The 19,943-nt window shown below is 42.8% G+C and overlaps 1 long non-coding RNA gene across 4 annotated transcripts; it reads right to left on the reverse strand.

The window, feature by feature from the left end:
• Nucleotides 1–6,269: 6,269 nt before the first annotated feature.
• On the reverse strand, nucleotides 6,270–18,331 carry LOC134645268 (uncharacterized). 4 transcript variants are annotated; one of them, XR_010096524.1, is made up of 4 exons: nucleotides 18,313–18,331; nucleotides 7,563–7,621; nucleotides 7,326–7,461; nucleotides 6,270–7,236 (listed from the first exon to the last, which is right to left on the reverse strand). It is a non-coding gene; the product is annotated as an uncharacterized LOC134645268 (long non-coding RNA). The 4 variants fall into 4 exon arrangements; XR_010096525.1 differs by lacking the exon at nucleotides 18,313–18,331 and adding an exon at nucleotides 8,733–8,846; XR_010096523.1 differs by lacking the exon at nucleotides 18,313–18,331 and adding an exon at nucleotides 8,685–8,703.
• Nucleotides 18,332–19,943: the final 1,612 nt, after the last annotated feature.

Genomic DNA, 19,943 nt, shown 5'->3' on the forward strand with positions numbered 1-19,943 from the left:
GCAATGGTCCGTATGATCCTGTCCAACTTGTCCCAAAATTCATTTTTCGTTTCATCGCTGCCAGAGATGGGCAGTAACGCGTTACTGTAATCCGATTACTTTTTTCAAGTAACGAGTAATGTAAGGGATTACCGTTGCAAAAACGGTAATTAGATTACCGTTACTTTCCCGTAGGAACGCTGCGTTACTGCGTTACTAAAAGTGAGTTTTTTCAAGAATGTCTCATGACAGTGACGTAAGCGAGTGCGACGTTCGTGACAACAGCTGTCTGCAGATCAACAATGGACAATATATCGAGTGCGGGAGAGAGTATGAGCATGCAGCGTTTAAAGCGTGGAAGTACTGACCTTATTTTGAGTTTGATTCCATAAAAAGTGACAAAAACATTAGTGTCCGTTGTGCGTGGGAAGAAAACTTCTTTTTACAGCGAAAAAAACCCCTAAACTTCCAAGCAAGCAGCGAGTGCGCTACGACGTAATGGGAAATTCACAGAGAAACTCGCGGAGTCTTCAACTGTCCGCTGCGGCACACCTGCACCAGGGTAAACCTCCGCCTACCCCAGTCCTGCTTTACAGGTGAAAATAGAGCAACTAGTCTTTGACTTTATTTATTTTCTGCTGTGTTTTACTTGCATCTATTTGAAAGAGTGAGTGTAAACACAAAAAAATATTTTGTTTTATGTGCTGGAATGTGCAGAAAATAGGTTTAAATGTTAAACAAATTTCTTCCAGTCACAGAATGTTGCATATAATTTAATTTTTGCTTGATGCATAAAGTTAAAAGATTAAAACTAATAAAACAAGTTTTAAGAAGAGACTTTTCCATTTGATTACATTTTGTATGATGGATTATGCAGAAAAAGTAGAATTTGGCTGAAAGATCTATCACTTTATCACCTATTCAGGTTGTAAATTGTGTTTTTAAAAAGTAACTAAGTAACTAAGTAATTAATTACTTTTGAAAATAAGTAATCAGTAAAGTAACGGGATTACTTTTTTGGGGAAGTAATCAGTAATTAGTAACTGATTACTTTTTTCAAGTAACTTGACCAACACTGATCGCTGCATCCAGTCTGTGGTGCATAGCAGGTCACAACATTAACGTCAGCTGTTCCTAGTTCGATTCTGATAGACATTAATCGATCATGCTGGATCTGAATCACAGGTCTTCATACCTAAACAAAGTCAAAAACAACATCAGGTGTATGAGATGATGGTAAAAGTTCATGCTTCAGCTCAAGTGACGCAGCAAACACAGCCTCAATCTACTGAGAACCATACTAATGAGATTGCTAATATTATGCAAAAACAAAATGACATCACTACTTTATTTGTAAAACAAAACTTATCTTCTGTCCTCCCAGCCAGAAACAGCCCTGTGTTTGATGGAGACCCTTTCCAGTATAGATCATTTATAAATGCCTTTGAAAATGGAGTGGAAGCTAAAAGTTATAACTGGAGCAACTGTTTGCATTTTTTTTAGAGCAGTCCACTGGGGGGCAGCCTAAAGACTTGGTGCATAGTTGTCAGCATTCCTGAGGAGGGCTATTCCAGAGCCAAACATCTTCTTGAAGAACATTTTGGGAATGAAAATAAAATTGCCTCTGCATATATGGAGAAGATTAAGAGTTGGGCACCTATTAAAAGCGAAGATGTGAAAGGTCTTCAGTCATTCTCTCTTTTTCGTCAAGGATTTTTAAATCTAACACAGCAAACTGTTTATATGAAGGAGTTGGATTTGCCCTCAAACATGAGAATGACTATTATGAAACTTCCATACAAACTGAGAGAAAAATGGAGAGGAGCTAAAATGCATTGGGATAAGTTGACTTTTATCAAGGAAATGGGAATTTGTTTTGGTTGTTTTACAGTTGGTCACACAAGCAAAGACTGCAGGAGTCGTTTGGATTGTGACGTGTGTCACCAAAAGCACCCAGGGGTCCTTCATATAGAGCAAAAAGATCCAGGTGCATCCTCAGAACAAACTCAACAGGTGACAAACTCCGATGTCAACTTCTCAACTGCAACCACTCAGCTGTGGTACCACATGTGGGTATATTGGGGCCAGTCAAGAGGTTGATGCAGTTTTTTCTATTGTTGCAGTTCAAGTTAAGAGCCAAAAGAGCAATAGAATTGTGCAAACATATGCATTTCTGGATCCTGGAAGTTCAGGTGCATTCTGTACAGAAACCCTGGCAAAAAGACTGAATCTAAATGGGAAAAAGACAAATATCCTTCTGAGAACAATGAGTCAGATTAGGATTGTTAGTGCACTGTCTGTCTGTTTTGGAAGCAAAGGATTTCATGGCGTTACCAGATGTTTTGACTCAAATGACCATGCCAGTTTCTGCGGTGAATATTCCCACGCAAGGGGATATTGATCAGTGGCCTCAACTGTTAAACTTCACAACATTGATGCAGATGCGGAGCTACTGATAGGCACTGATGCGTCCAACGCTTTAGAGTCATGGAAGGTGATAAACAGTGTGGAAGGTGGACCTTATGCTGTAAAAAAGTTGGCAAAGTTGTTGTGGATGTGTTACCCCTCAGAGCTGCCCAAGCATATGCTGCTCCTAGATGTAAAGACCATATGGAACTCTCTGTATTTGATGAAGGAGAGATTCTGCGAGCAGTTTCCTGCCATCCAGGCTGCAGCCATCGATCCACGGATAAGAAAGTCCATGAAAAAGGAAAGGTGAGTAGTATTGAAACATAATGATAATATGGTTTAAAATGGACTCGGGTTTTAATTTTGTTTGTTTTATGCAACATATCTGTTGTATTTTTGTTTTGTTGATGTTGCAGACTGGCTAAAATGGGCAATGATGACTTAAGAAAAGCAGAGGAGTTTGTGGTGCTCATGCGGAAGCACTACACCTCCACACTAGCAGTCTCCAGCGACAAAAGTCCGACCTGTGGTGAGATTTTGCCCATCCTGCAAAAGCTACATCAACACTACACCGTACAAGAAGATGACTCTGTCTTCACAAGGAGCATAAAGGAGAACATTTGGAAAGATCTTTTCAAACGATACCAGGTACAATTGATGATTTATTTATCATAAATAAAATTACAGTTATAAATACTTAAGGATAGTCATGATGTCACATTTTCCTCCCTTTTAAAACTTTATTTTATTTCAGGCGCCACCAGTAAAGCAGAAAAAAAAAACTGCCTTGGAGGAATTCTTTGAAGAGGAGTTCAACGGGCTGCAGTCATTCCATCAACGGCAGTCCATTGCTTCCCTGGCCCAGAGAGTTGATCAGGAGAGCCAGCTGTATAGAAGCCTAACCCCCATCCCCTGCAAGGATAACGCCACTCTATGGTGGTGGAGCAAGAGAGAGACTCTGCCCCTGCTGTCAGCACTGGCTGAAAGCTTTCTGTGTGTGCAGGCATCCTCCACCCTGTCTGAGAGGCGGTTCTCCACAGCTGGAGAGACCATAAGTCCAGAAAGATCACGTATCGTTCCTGAAAAAGCAGATATGCTTATATTTCTGCAAAAGAATTTGTAATTTTCCATAGCTGAGGGATGCAGAATTGTACAGTGCCGTTGGACTTGAGTTGACTGTATTTTTCGCTGTCTGATGTAGTTTTATTTTTGAGTGCTCAGCTCATATATACTTTTAAAAAGGGGAGTGTAAATGTTACTGGACATTCTTGTGTAATTGCCACAGAATAATTTATGTTATACTTTGTTATTGCTACAGAAGAATATTTATTTTATTATTATTTTACATTTACATATTTTTTTCTGGGGACCTGTGGCACCCCATCGAGGAGCCGTAGGCTGTGGATCTCTTAAGATCTCGCTGTTGGATTTGTAAGGTCATGCTAGTCCTAAATTTTGTTCAAAGATAAGATATAAAACAAAGTTCTAAGCTAATCGACCTGTATGTTCCCCTTTTTAAAAAATAAGAATCGATGGGAGAATCGATAAAGAATCGAATTGTTAAACAGAATATAAAATGGAATCAGAATTGTAGCGCCATGAGAGCTGGGGATTTCCTCAAATGTAGGAGGTGGATAAATGGGCAAGGCTTTCTCTACAAGTCAGAGGAGGAGTGGCCTAAACTGGATGTGGATTGCAGTGTAATTTCTGCAGATGACCCAGAGGTCAAAAAGGACCTGACAGTGAATGTCATTGTGAAGGAATCACAAAATCCTACAAACTAAACACTTCTTGTCTTGGGCAAAACTCAAAATCTCTGTAGCCTGATTTTTAAAGCTCAAAGAGACCTTAGTGTTGCTAGGGCAGAAAGAGGAAAGAGTTGGTTGCTGCAGATCTGAATAAGAATGATCGGGAAAGTCAGAAGCAAGAAGTGGAGACAAGAATGGAAAGATTTAAGACCACTTTGAAGAAAGGAAATCTGACTCCAGAAGATTTAGCAGAGGCAGAATGTGTCAACATTGATTTTACGCCATATCCATTAAAAGTTGGGACATGCTGTGAAAACTAAGACAAAAATACTGGATAGTAAATGCAAATTCTGCTGCCAGGAAAATCATCTCTCGTTGTATCATGTGTGGACGCAACAGAGGAAAGTTTGTTGAAAAAAAGATGGCAGATCTGCCGAAGATAGAGTCGTGCCAAACACAGCTACATTCACAAATGTTGGAGTGGACTATTTTGGACCTATAAGTGTTAAAAGAGACAAAGTCTCCTTAAAAGGGATGTTCTTTTTACTTGTTTGACCAGTCGTGCAGTACATCTGGAGATTGCACATACACTTAATACAGACTCCTGTATAAATGCTGTGCGGAGGTTCATCTGTAGACGAGGCCCAGTTTCGACCATCAGGTCTGATAATGCTACAAATTTTGTTGGTGCAAATCAAGAGTTTGACTGAGCTGAGCCATGCTAAAATTCAAAATGCTTTTGTTCAGGATGGTGTCAAATGGAGCTTTAACGTCCCAGCAGCCTCTCACCAAGGTGGTGTGTGGGAGCGTCTCATTTGTTCCATAAAGAGTATTTTAGCCTCAATTTTCAAAGAACAAGTTTTGGATGATGAAGGACTCCAAATAGTCTTCTGTGAAGTTGAAGCTCTATTGAACGACAGACCCATTACCAGAGTTTCAGATGACTCAAATGGTCTTGAAGCACTGACACCCAATCACTTGTTGTTGAAAAACAAACCAGTTTTGCCACCAGGACTGTTTGATCCAAGCGATCTTCATGGCAGGAAAAGGTGGAAATGGGTACAATACATGGCAGAGTTGTTCTGGAAAAGATGGCTTGCTGAGTACCTACCTCTGATGAAAGAAGGACAAAAATGGACGAGGACTAAAAGATGTCTTATACCTGGAGATATTAGTTGGATTGCAGGCGCTACAGCTCCAAGAGGATCATGGATGATGGCAAAAGTCATCCAGTAGCAAACTTCTTTTGCTACTGGAAGCCTGATCTTGAAGAAAATCAGAGTGAATAGCTCCTTTCTTTTTGGAACTTTAAAGTAATTGTGATTGTATGCACAATTAGGGGCCGGAGTGTTGGAGCTATTTGTTCTTTATTTTTTATATTTTGAAATTTGTTAAAGTTTGTTGTTGGTTTACTTATATTTTGGGTTATTCACAAGTTTTATTTGTAGGTTAATACTTGCTTAATTGTTTGGGTTTGTTTTGTTGTTTATCTTGTTAAGTCAGTCAGGAAGAACTGTAGGGCTATTTTTCTCTAAATAAAGAGACTGGTATAGGACCAGTATGCACTGGAGTGAGCCTATGTCTTGTTTATTTTTTACCAGAGCAGAAGAAGCAGCAGGAAGCAACAAAAATTGATCTTTTTATTGCTTGCCAAACTGAATAAATAAACCATAAAATGCAACTTTCAAGTTTGGACAGTCGACTTCTTTTGCCTGCGTACAAGATCTTATCTCAGTGCAGCAGTGGCTTGCGGAATTTTAATTCTTGGATGTTTGGTTGTTCAAACAAAAGGAATCGCCACTACAGTCAGGGAGATTTCTCCAAACGTATTTACTTTGTAAAACATCTTGTGAGAAAAGGTTATTAAAGAAAGAAAAACAGGAACAAACACCAAAAGTCACAGCACCCAAAAATCCCACAAAGAATTCAGAATAATGAGGAATTGAGCAACAGCAGCATTCACACAATAATAATAGAATGAACTGAATACAAAAATATATTGATGAACAGACGTTTGTTAGGAAAAAAAACAAAAAAGATAAACTTTGTAATTTTTTTGTTGCACATCTCCTTCTTACCTTCAGAAGACTTTCATTAGCTGCACAAATCAAACTTAAAAATTACAATTTCCAGCTCTGCGTGAATATTTATGAAAGATTTGAACCATTTGCAAATGTTTTTATTTTTGTTTGTTTTTTAATGGATTAATCAAGACAATGTAGTAGTAGTAGTAGTAATAATAATAATAATAATAGCTCATCACCCTCTTTTTAAATCATCAATGAAAAGCTTGTCTTCAATCACACCAGGAATCTACTGATCTCTGCAATGTCTGATCAACATGTGATCTACATTGGTGACTACATGGACAATTTAAATATGTGCATGGATAAGCGTGTCTGCGGCCAAAGTGACCATGGTTTAACCTGTAGTGCTTCAATAACTGAGATCTTGCAGTCTCTTGTGCTGCACACTCTTTACACTTCCATATTCATGTTACTGAATGTCACGGCCCGGTGGACCAGCATGAAGATGATCAGCAGCGTCATTATTTTTCTCTCTCGCGCTCTCTGTCTCGCCAGGACGGAAGTCATGGTGGTTCCTGCCCTCGCCCCACGCACCTATGGAGAGTGAACACCTGTGCCTCATTATCCCTGCCACTACTTAAGTTGAGGAAAGGAAGCTACTCATCGCTGGATCCTTGTATGACTCGCACCAGTGTAGCCCCGGCTCTAAGATTAGTTCATAGCTCTTGTTGATTCTGTGCCTTCCTATTAACTTGTATATAGCTGTACTGCTACTTTTACTTGGATTACAGAGGTCTATAGGGTAGTGCTTCTCCCACTGGCAGTTCATCATGTTGGTTTCATGATGCAGCCTCCTGCAGCGGTAGGCAACCCTACAAAAGTAAACACAAAATGCAGTTTCTCAATCAAAGTGTTTATTATTTATGTTAAGGTGCGTGGCGAGAACGGGGCCCAAATGCAGGACTTTCCCATCCTGCAGGACTGTGCTGGTGGTCCAGGTGTGACAGGAAAACAACTCCAACACTCGACATTTACAAACACTTCGCTCCTGTGACACACTCCTCTCCAAGTTCCTAACAAGACAAGGTACAGAGATCAGATTGGTGAACTCACAGAAACACACGCACAGACTATTTCCACTCAGAGCTGGGACTTCACTTACTTGGTAACTCAATGATCCAGCGTTGACTGAAGCTCAGTCAAACAGTTAAGTAGCGGCCAATCTAGACGGAAGACATGTGTGGCGGCTTCAACACGGGAAACACCTTCCGGCCTGATGACGCCCATAAATTGGCACGCTGTAATACACACACACACACACACACACACACACACTTAAAGGGGGAAGCAGGGGACTGGGAGGGGAGACAAAACAAAACACATAGAAAAACATACATACAGGCAGGTCGAACGTAGGAGACTCCCAGACCGTCACAATTTAGCAGGGAAAATTCAAACCTACATCATATATAGAGAAAATAAAGTAAAATGAATATTTTAGAGAGACGGACTGAGAGATAGACAGAGGGAGAGAGATAAATCCCTTTTGCAGCACTTATGTCACAGTAAGACAGATATAAAAGCTACTAAACCAGTTCAAGGCTTGCAGCTAAGAAGGTCACACTTAACCTTCCACAGTTCAAGATAGTTTTAGTTAACGCAACTTTGTTCCAAATTACAAACCTAGGTTGTTCTTTAAGATTTACTTCTTGATTTAGGAATCAGATTTAATCTAAAACCTTCAGTTTCAGATTCTACTTATTTAAGAGAATCAAAGAGTCTAAGACCAATCTGTTCTGTGCAGGGCTGATAAAGCCAACGTAGTGCAATGAGCTCATTTAACTTGTGCTCATTACTAATCCCTCTGAGCAGTTTGTGTCTTTCCTTGCATGAGAAATAAACTGTTATCAAAACCCAATTTGGTGCATTGACCCTTTAACACAGAGTTCCTATAGAGAAATCTGGTTTGGCTCAAAACAGGAAAATAACATCAGCATATAACATCACTCAATAGTCAGGGAGGATAAATCACAGGTTCTGACTCCAGCTTGTCGGTCAGGTGAACAACCTGTTTCCTGACTCGGCTCTCCTCCACACAGTCCTCGTTCATAAATATAAAAATTCAATTTCTCCTCATTATAGTTGTTTCTACTTTCAGATCGAAAATGCAGATGAAGAGAAATGATGGAACTATCTGATTCAGTTGTGGCCCGTGGTTATTTGTGAACAATACATGTTGACAGGAAAAAAGCAATCACAAAGTCTGTGTATTCATAATTGAAACAGCTATCAAAAAATATTTGGCATGACGTCTTTGTTCAAAATGAATTCAAGTATTATTTCCTCCCTGTCCATTAGTGCCCTCACGTTGCATGCACCGGTGCAGCTGATGTCAATACTCAACCAAGTACGAGAGGGACTAAAGCTCTGTGGTTTAGATTAGGTGTGGGCACACCCTCACCAGACGTGCCAGCAGCTCTTACATTTAAAGGATGTGAATAAAGTTGTAAAGGAGGCTCACACTTGTTCTAAACTGGTTTTTTTTGTTTTAGTTATATTATCTTATCACTTATATCATTTCTCTGGACTGTGGGATGAAGCCAGAGCTCCTGGAGAGAACCCAGACAGCCACGAGGACTCTCTTGCTCTGAGGTGACTGCTGTTCACGGTGCACTAAAGACTCTCAGTTGTCTTTGGATGCTCCTGTTTCTTTCTCCGTATGCAGTTACTGCTCCTCTCTTTTCAAAGACAAATACCAAATAACACGAGAGAAGACTGAATCACTTTAGAACAAGACAAACACTCCTGGTTACTCTGAGGAAATGTCATTACATGATGAATATATTTACCATGTTAGTAAGGGAAACTCGTTTGTGGTGTGTCTCTTCTTGTTTCTCCTTTTCATCAGATTCTTAAAAACAAAAGGCAGAAAAGCAACAATAAAAGTTAAAACCTCAAGAAGTTTTCTAACATTTTGGGACATCATTTCAGAGACAACCTTCAACATTACTTATTACTTACCACTGTGTTGATTCTTGCTGATGTCTGAGATGCAGCAGAGGATAATGTACACTTGGCACTGTCTTTATGGATCCTTAGTTCGTGTTGCACAGATTTACACTCGGCTCTACAATAGATGTTCCTCGTTCAACATCCAGTCCACAGCCCTGCCATATGTCCAACACAGTTCACAGAAGCAGTGCCAAAGTCTTAAAACTATTAAAGAGTCGTCAGAAAATAAGTTCTCTGAGAAAGGCTTCACAGTCTGAAGTGTTTCTTTGGTGGAGTGGGGCTCCTGCTGCTGCTCTCTTCCTCTGTAGCCTTTCTCTTCATGCTCTGTGCAAACCTCTTTAGAAACTGGCAGAGCACCGACATGATAACTCTGCCCTCTGAGCTGGAGTCCGTGATTCTCCAGCGGTTTGTCATCTCAGTGTCTTTTGTGTGATAAACAGCAGGATTGACTCTGGTGACGATGAGGTTGTTGACATCCAGGCTGTGGACACAGTTCCTCCAGGCTGCCTTCAGCACATAAATATCCACCTTCTCTGGAAGTACTGGAGTCAGGATCTGAGAATGTAAGCGGGACCCTGCAGGCAGCACCATCATACCAGCTGGTGAGTCTGTAGAAGGAGCTGGAGTGGTGTTCTCCCTCTGACTGGTAAAGGGAGAGGAGCAGATTGTTCATAGAGTCCAAATGGCTGCTGTTTAAAGGACGGTTCCTCAAGTTTGTTGACGACTATCTGACACACTGACTGGACTCACCAGCTCAGCTACGAGAAAACAGAACGGTCATCTATGTTAATCATAACATAATCAGACAAATTAAGGATTTCAATGTCAAGACACGGCTTTATATCATAATATGCTATTTCCACACACAGGCAATAAGAGACCCACAGCAGAACTCAATGTTTATAAAAGCCTTAACATTTTTCATGTGCTAGAAGGTGAGAAAAATTATGTTGCATTGTAAATGGTTCAATTGGAGTTGTTATAGGGCCAGAGGCGGGGGAACACCCTGGACAGGTTGCCATCTGACACAGAGAGGACTCAAACTAAGAAACAAACTACCATTCACACTCACATTCACACCTATGCCTCATTTCAAGCACTTATCACTTATATCGTCTTGATGCATTCTCAATCATCCAGGTAAGTAAATCTCCAAAAGTTGATTCTCTTCATTTGGACGTAGCGTTTTGTGGGAGAAACGTTTCGTCACTCATCCAAGTGACTTCGTCAGTCTCAGCTGACTGCAGGTTTCCCCAATCTTATAAACAGTACATTTGCATAATGACTGAAACCAGCCCACTGATGGAACAATGGGCTTGGAGGTCAGTTCCTTAATCATAATTATGGAAATCCTCATGACCATTGATCAACAACCACTGATCAAAGCCCACTGATCAATGGCCATGAGTACCATTCACAGAGAGTTGGGGAATGGCTGCAAGCACAGCATTGTAAGATGGCGAATGATGTACCCTTAGGCCCCCTCCTCGATTCAGAGATGGTCTTTCCCTTTTCACGTAAATGGCCTCCTTGACTCCGCGCTCAAACCAGCATTCCTCCCTGTCCAAGATGTGTACATCCTCATCCTTGAAAGAGTGTCCACTGGCCTGTAGGTGTAAATAGACTGCAGAGTCCTGGCCTGACGAGGTGGCTCTTCTGTGTTGTGCCATCCGCTTCGCCAGAGGTTGTTTGGTTTCCCCGATGTATAAATCCTGGCAATCCTCCTAGCACTTAACAGCGTACACTATGTTACTCTGTTTGTGTCGGGGGACCCGATCCTTGGGGTGGACCAATTTTTGGCGCAGCGTGTTTTGGGGTTTAAAAGCCACAGAGACCCGGTGTTTAGAAAAAATGCGTCTCAACTGCTCCGATACTCCTGACACATATGGGATCACTACAGGTTTTCGCTTGGGCAGCGGTTGTCCTTCTCTCCTGGATCGGCTGGAGCTTTCTTTAGGTGCCTTTCCAGCTTTGACAAAAGTCCAGCTGGGATAACCACATTTACTCAGGGCCTTCTTGATGTGCTGTTCTTCTGCCTCCCTGGCCGCTGTGTCAGTGGGGATGGTGTTTGCTCTGTGTCGTAGCGTCCTAATGACACCCAGTTTGTGCTCCAGTGGATGATGAGAGTCAAACCTTAGAGACTGACCCGTATGCGTAGGTTTACGGTACACGTCAGCTTTTAGATGTCTCCCATTACTGATGGAAATCTCACAGTCTAAGGCTAACCTGCCACTTTTCATATCCTCCCTGGTGAATTTGATGTGTCGGTCCACTGAGTTAATGTGATCTGTGAATTGTGGTACGTCCTGAGATTTCATTTTTCACCCAGGTGTCATCCATATACCTGAACCAATGGCTTGGTGGCGTTCCAGGGTAGGATAGCAAAGCTCTCTTTTCCACTTCTTCCATGTACAAATTGGCCACGATGGGTGAAACTGGGGAGCCCATGGCACACCCATGTTTCTGCCTGTAGAACTGACCCTTGTATGTGAAGTAGGTGGAATGAAGACACAGTTCCAAAAGCAAACACACTTGGTCGATGCTGAGAGTGGTCCTGTTGCTGAGGTTGGTGTCATCCTGTAATCTCTTACGGACTACCTCCAACGCTTCCGTGACTGGGATGCAAGTGAAGAGAGATGTAACGTCGTACGAGACCATGGTTTCATCTGCCTCCATGATGACATCTCTCACCTTCTCAACAAAATCCAGGGTGTTCTGGATGTGGTGTTCAGAGCTGCCCACCAGCGGGTTGAGAATTGAAGCCAGAAACTTGGAGATGTTATAGGTGACAGAGTTGATCATGCAGACAATCGGTCTTAAAGGTGCACCCTGTTTATGTATTTTCGGTAAACCATACAGACTTGGTGTAGACTCCCCTGGGTACAGCCTGTGGTATGAGTTCCGGTCAATAGCCTTGTCTTGTTCTAACTGCTTCAAACAGTCTATCGCCCTCTTCCTGTAGCCACTTCCTGGGTCTCATTTCAGGGGCTCATAAGTATTTTCATCACTGAGTAGTGACAAAATCTTCTCATGATAGTCTTTCTGGTTTAGCAATACTGTGCACCTACCCTTGTCTGCCGGAAGGATGATAATGTTGTTGCCATCACTAAGTGATGTGAGTGCCTTCCTCTCCTCCATGGTGATGTTGGATGCTGGGGGCTTTGCATTGCTGAGACAGGCCAAAACTTTCGTCCGTAGTTGCTCCGCTTCCACTTCTGCAATATTGTTGTTACGAATTGCTGTTTCTGTGGCTGTGATCAGCTCCACTAGCGGGATTTGTCTCGGTGTGACAGCAAAATTCAACCCTTTAGCAAGGATGTTTTTCTCTGTTTGGGTGAGCTGTCTGTCAGACAAATTCTTCACCCACTTGTCCACATCCTCGGTGTCACATCCTTCTCTCTTCTGGCCACTGAGGACACTCTCCATATTTTGCGGTGGTTTCCGACGTACAACAAATAAGTCAAATTTCCTTTGTTGCCTGGTCTTAGACTTCTTGTGCTGTGCTAGACGAGACTTCTCAGTAAAGTCAAACACCTTTTTAAGAGTACTCTCATCTAGAAGCATTGTCAGTCTCTGTCGGATCCGCTCCTCTTGAGATTTTAGCATGTCGATGGTAAAATTTCTTTGCCTCACCCGTTCATTGAGCAACTGATGCTGTGCCTTCTGGAGGATTTTTGTTGCCCGGAAGCCTTTAACTGAAGAGCTCATTTGCAGACTTTTAGGAGTAATCCTGTTTTGTCGGCATCTGAGGCTGAATCTCAGGTGGTTCCTGTAATCCGGCATCTTACGTGCTGTTTGCTCATTCTGACGTACAAGCTGTAGGCAGTCCTTGCCAAAGTGGGTTAAAACATCTTGATGCAAGCTCAATGATCCAGGTATGCTACAATGCTGTGATTGCAGCCATTCCCCAACTCTCTGTGAATGGTACTCATGGCCATTGATCAGTGGGCTTTGATCAGTGGGTTTTGGTCAGTGGTTGTTGATCAATGGTCATGATAATTTACATAATTAAGATTAAGGAACTGACTGACGTCCCAGCCATTGTTCCTTCAGTGGGCTGGTTTCAATCATTATGCAAATGTACTGTTTATAAGATTGGGGAAACCTGCAGTCAGCTGAGACTGACGAAGTCACTTGGATGAGTGACAAAACGTTTCTCCCACAAAACGCTACGTCCAGATGAAAAGAATCAACTTTTGGAATATCACTTATATAATTTCTCTGGACTGTGGGATAAAGCCAGAGCTCCTGGAGAGAACCCAGACAGCCACGAGGACTCTCTTGCTCTGAGGTGACTGCTGTTCACGGTGCACTAAAGACTCTCAGTTGTCTTTGGATGCTCCTGTTTCTTTCTCCGTATGCAGTTACTGCTCCACTCTTTTCAAAGACAAATACCAAATAACATGAGAGAAGAGTGAATCACTTTAGAACAAGACAAACACTCCTGGTTACTCTGAGGAAATGTCATTACATGATGAATATATTTACCATGTTAGTAAGGGAAACTCGTTTGTGGTGTGTCTCTTCTTGTTTCTCCTTTTCATCAGATTCTTAAAAACAAAAGGCAGAAAAGCAACAATAAAGGTTAAAACCTCAAGAAGTTTTCTAACATTTTGGGACATCATTTCAGAGACAACCTTCAACATTACTTATTACTTACCACTGTGTTGATTCTTGCTGATGTCTGAGATGCAGCAGAGGATAATGTACACTTGGCACTGTCTTTATGGATCCTTAGTTCGTGTTGCACAGATTTACACTTGGCTCTACAATAGATGTTCCTCGTTCAACATCCAGTCCACAGCCCTGCCATATGTCCAACACAGTTCACAGAAGCAGTGCCAAAGTCTTAAAACTATTAAAGAGTCTTCAGAAAATAAGTTCTCTGAGAAAGGCTTCACAGTCTGAAGTGTTTCTTTGGTGGAGTGGGGCTCCTGCTGCTGCTCTCTTCCTCTGTAGCCTTTCTCTTCATGCTCTGTGCAAACCTCTTTAGAAACTGGCAGAGCACCGACATGATAACTCTGCCCTCTGAGCTGGAGTCCGTGATTCTCCAGCGGTTTGTCATCTCAGTGTCTTTTGTGTGATAAACAGCAGGATTGACTCTGGTGACGATGAGGTTGTTGGCATCCAGGCTGTGGACACAGTTCCTCCAGGCTGCCTTCAGCACATAAATATCCACCTTCTCTGGAAGTACTGGAGTCAGGATCTGAGAATGTAAGCGGGACCCTGCAGGCAGCACCATCATACCAGCTGGTGAGTCTGTAGAAGGAGCTGGAGTGGTGTTCTCCCTCTGACTGGTAAAGGGAGAGGAGCAGATTGTTCATAGAGTCCAAATGGCTGCTGTTTAAAGGACGGTTCCTCAAGTTTGTTGACGACTATCTGACACACACTGACTGGACTCACCAGCTCAGCTACGAGAAAACAGAACAGTGATCTATGTTAATCATAACATAATCAGACAAATTAAGGATTTCAAGGTCAAGACACGGCTTTATATCATAATATGCTATTTCCACACACAGGCAATAAGTGACCCACAGCAGAACTCAATGTTTATAAAAGCCTGAACATTTTTCATGTGCTAGAAGGTGAGAAAAATTATGTTGCATTGTAAATGGTTCAATTGGAGTTGTTATAGGGTCAGAGGCGGGGGTACACCCTGGACAGGTTGCCATCTGACACAGAGAGGACTCAAACTAAGAAACAAACTATCATTCACACTCACATTCACACCTATGCCTCATTTCAAGCACTTATCACTTATATCGTCTTGATGCATTCTCAATCATCCAGGTAAGTAAATCTCCAAAAGTTGATTCTCTTCATTTGGACGTAGCGTTTTGTGGGAGAAACGTTTCGTCACTCATCCAAGTGACTTCGTCAGTCTCAGCTGACTGCAGGTTTCCCCAATCTTATAAACAGTACATTTGCATAATGACTGAAACCAGCCCACTGATGGAACAATGGGCTTGGAGGTCAGTTCCTTAATCATAATTATGGAAATCCTCATGACCATTGATCAACAACCACTGATCAAAGCCCACTGATCAATGGCCATGAGTACCATTCACAGAGAGTTGGGGAATGGCTGCAAGCACAGCATTGTAAGATGGCGAATGATGTACCCTTAGGCCCCCTCCTCGATTCAGAGATGGTCTTTCCCTTTTCACGTAAATGGCCTCCTTGACTCCGCGCTCAAACCAGCATTCCTCCCTGTCCAAGATGTGTACATCCTCATCCTTGAAAGAGTGTCCACTGGCCTGTAGGTGTAAATAGACTGCAGAGTCCTGGCCTGACGAGGTGGCTCTTCTGTGTTGTGCCATCCGCTTCGCCAGAGGTTGTTTGGTTTCCCCGATGTATAAATCCTGGCAATCCTCCTGGCACTTAACAGAGTACACTATGTTACTCTGTTTGTGTCGGGGGACCCGATCCTTGGGGTGGACCAATTTTTGGCGCAGCGTGTTTTGGGGTTTAAAAGCCACAGAGACCCGGTGTTTAGAAAAAATGCGTCTCAACTGCTCCGATACTCCTGACACATATGGGATCACTACAGGTTTTCGCTTGGGCAGCGGTTGTCCTTCTCTCCTGGATCGGCTGGAGCTTTCTTTAGGTGCCTTTCCAGCTTTGACAAAAGTCCAGCTGGGATAACCACATTTACTCAGGGCCTTCTTGATGTGCTGTTCTTCTGCCTCCCTGGCCGCTGTGTCAGTGGGGATGGTGTTTGCTCTGTGTCGTAGCGTCCTAATGACACCCAGTTTGTGCTCCAGTGGATGATGAGAGTCAAACCTTAGAGACTGACCCGTATGCGTAGGTTTACGGTACACGTCAGCTTTTAGATGTCTCCCATTACTGATGGAAATCTCACAGTCTAAGGCTAACCTGCCACTTTTCATATCCTCCCTGGTGAATTTGATGTGTCGGTCCACTGAGTTAATGTGATCCGTGAATTGTGGTACGTCCTGAGATTTCATTTTTCACCCAGGTGTCATCCATATACCTGAACCAATGGCTTGGTGGCGTTCCAGGGTAGGATAGCAAAGCTCTCTTTTCCACTTCTTCCATGTACAAATTGGCCACGATGGGTGAAACTGGGGAGCCCATGGCACACCCATGTTTCTGCCTGTAGAACTGACCCTTGTATGTGAAGTAGGTGGAATGAAGACACAGTTCCAAAAGCAAACACACTTGGTCGATGCTGAGAGTGGTCCTGTTGCTGAGGTTGGTGTCATCCTGTAATCTCTTACGGACTACCTCCAACGCTTCCGTGACTGGGATGCAAGTGAAGAGAGATGTAACGTCGTACGAGACCATGGTTTCATCTGCCTCCATGATGACATCTCTCACCTTCTCAACAAAATCCAGGGTGTTCTGGATGTGGTGTTCAGAGCTGCCCACCAGCGGGTTGAGAATTGAAGCCAGAAACTTGGAGATGTTATAGGTGACAGAGTTGATCATGCAGACAATCGGTCTTAAAGGTGCACCCTGTTTATGTATTTTCGGTAAACCATACAGACTTGGTGTAGACTCCTCTGGGTACAGCCTGTGGTATGAGTTCCGGTCAATAGCCTTGTCTTGTTCTAACTGCTTCAAACAGTCTATCGCCCTCTTCCTGTAGCCACTTCCTGGGTCTCATTTCAGGGGCTCATAAGTATTTTCATCACTGAGTAGTGACAAAATCTTCTCATGATAGTCTTTCTGGTTTAGCAATACTGTGCACCTACCCTTGTCTGCCGGAAGGATGATAATGTTGTTGTCATCACTAAGTGATGTGAGTGCCTTCCTCTCCTCCATGGTGATGTTGGATGCTGGGGGCTTTGCATTGCTGAGACAGGCCAAAACTTTCGTCCGTAGTTGCTCTGCTTCCACTTCTGCAATATTGTTGTTACGAATTGCTGTTTCTGTGGCTGTGATCAGCTCCACTAGCGGGATTTGTCTCGGTGTGACAGCAAAATTCAACCCTTTAGCAAGGATGTTTTTCTCTGTTTGGGTGAGCTGTCTGTCAGACAAATTCTTCACCCACTTGTCCACATCCTCGGTGTCACATCCTTCTCTCTTCTGGCCACTGAGGACACTCTCCATATTTTGCGGTGGTTTCCGACGTACAACAAATAAGTCAAATTTCCTTTGTTGCCTGGTCTTAGACTTCTTGTGCTGTGCTAGACGAGACTTCTCAGTAAAGTCAAACACCTTTTTAAGAGTACTCTCATCTAGAAGCATTGTCAGTCTCTGTCGGATCCGCTCCTCTTGAGATTTTAGCATGTCGATGGTAAAATTTCTTTGCCTCACCCGTTCATTGAGCAACTGATGCTGTGCCTTCTGGAGGATTTTTGTTGCCCGGAAGCCTTTAACTGAAGAGCTCATTTGCAGACTTTTAGGAGTAATCCTGTTTTGTCGGCATCTGAGGCTGAATCTCAGGTGGTTCCTGTAATCCGGCATCTTACGTGCTGTTTGCTCATTCTGACGTACAAGCTGTAGGCAGTCCTTGCCAAAGTGGGTTAAAACGTCTTGACGCAAGCTCAATGATCCAGGTATGCTACAATGCTGTGATTGCAGCCATTCCCCAACTCTCTGTGAATGGTACTCATGGCCATTGATCAGTGGGCTTTGAACAGTGGGTTTTGGTCAGTGGTTGTTGATCAATGGTCATGATAATTTACATAATTAAGATTAAGGAACTGACGTCCCAGCCATTGTTCCTTCAGTGGGCTGGTTTCAATCATTATGCAAATGTACTGTTTATAAGATTGGGGAAACCTGCAGTCAGCTGAGACTGACGAAGTCACTTGGATGAGTGACAAAACGTTTCTCCCACAAAACGCTACGTCCAGATGAAAAGAATCAACTTTTGGAATATCACTTATATAATTTCTCTGGACTGTGGGATAAAGCCAGAGCTCCTGGAGAGAACCCAGACAGCCACGAGGACTCTCTTGCTCTGAGGTGACTGCTGTTCACGGTGCACTAAAGACTCTCAGTTGTCTTTGGATGCTCCTGTTTCTTTCTCCGTATGCAGTTACTGCTCCACTCTTTTCAAAGACAAATACCAAATAACATGAGAGAAGAGTGAATCACTTTAGAACAAGACAAACACTCCTGGTTACTCTGAGGAAATGTCATTACATGATGAATATATTTACCATGTTAGTAAGGGAAATTCGTTTGTGGTGTGTCTCTTCTTGTTTCTCCTTTTCATCAGATTCTTAAAAACAAAAGGCAGAAAAGCAACAATAAAGGTTAAAACCTCAAGAAGTTTTCTAACATTTTGGGACATCATTTCAGAGACAACCTTCAACATTACTTATTACTTACCACTGTGTTGATTCTTGCTGATGTCTGAGATGCAGCAGAGGATAATGTACACTTGGCACTGTCTTTATGGATCCTTAGTTCGTGTTGCACAGATTTACACTTGGCTCTACAATAGATGTTCCTCGTTCAAGATCCAGTCCACAGCCCTGCCATATGTCCAACACAGTTCACAGAAGCAGTGCCAAAGTTTTAAAACTATTAAAGAGTCGTCAGAAAATAAGTTCTCTGAGAAAGGCTTCAACGTCTGAAGTGTTTCTTTGGTGGAGTGGGGCTCCTGCTGCTGCTCTCTTCCTCTGTAGCCTTTCTCTTCATGCTCTGTGCAAACCTCTTTAGAAACTGGCAGAGCACCGACATGATAACTCTGCCCTCTGAGCTGGAGTCCGTGATTCTCCAGCGGGTTGTCATCTCAGTGTCTTTTGTGTGATAAACAGCAGAGGTGACTCTGATGACGATGAGGTTGTTGGCATCCAGGCTGTGGACACAGTTCCTCCAGGCTGCCTTCAGCACATAAATATCCACCTTCTCTGGAAGCACTGGAGTCAGGATCTGAGAATGTAAGCGGGACCCTGCAGGCAGCACCATCATACCAGCTGGTGAGTCTGTAGAAGGAGATGGAGTGGTGTTCTCCCTCTGACTGGTAAAGGGAGAGGAGCAGATTGTTCATAGAGTCCAAATGGCTGCTGTTTAAAGGACGGTTCCTCAAGTTTGTTGACGACTATCTGACACACACTGACTGGACTCACCAGCTCAGCTACGAGAAAACAGAACAGTGATCTATGTTAATCATAACATAATCAGACAAATTAAGGATTTTAAGGTCAAGACACAGCTTTATATCATCATATGCTATTTCCACACACAGGCAATAAGTGACCCACAGCAGAACTCAATGTTTATAAAAGCCTTAACAGTTTTCATGTGCTAGAAGGTGAGAAAAATTATGTTGCATTGTAAATGGTTCAATTGGAGTTGTTATAGGGCCAGAGGCGGGGGTACACCCTGGACAGGTTGCCATCTGACACAGAGAGGACTCAAACTAAGAAACAAACTACCATTCACACTCACATTCACACCTATGCCTCATTTCAAGCACTTATCACTTACATCATTTCTCTGGACTGTGGGATGAAGCCAGAGCTCCTGGAGAGAACCCAGACAGCCACGAGGACTCTCTTGCTCTGAGGTGACTGCTGTTCACGGTGCACTAAAGACTCTCAGTTGTCTTTGGATGCTCCTGTTTCTTTCTCCGTATGCAGTTACTGCTCCTCTCTTTTCAAAGACAAATACCAAATAACACGAGAGAAGAGTGAATCACTTTAGAACAAGACAAACACTCCTGGTTACTCTGAGGAAATGTCATTACATGATGAATATATTTACCATGTTAGTAAGGGAAATTCGTTTGTGGTGTGTCTCTTCTTGTTTCTCCTTTTCATCAGATTCTTAAAAACAAAAGGCA

This window comes from Pelmatolapia mariae, linkage group LG16_19 (genome assembly GCF_036321145.2).
Source record: "Pelmatolapia mariae isolate MD_Pm_ZW linkage group LG16_19, Pm_UMD_F_2, whole genome shotgun sequence".
NCBI lineage: Eukaryota > Metazoa > Chordata > Actinopteri > Cichliformes > Cichlidae > Pelmatolapia > Pelmatolapia mariae.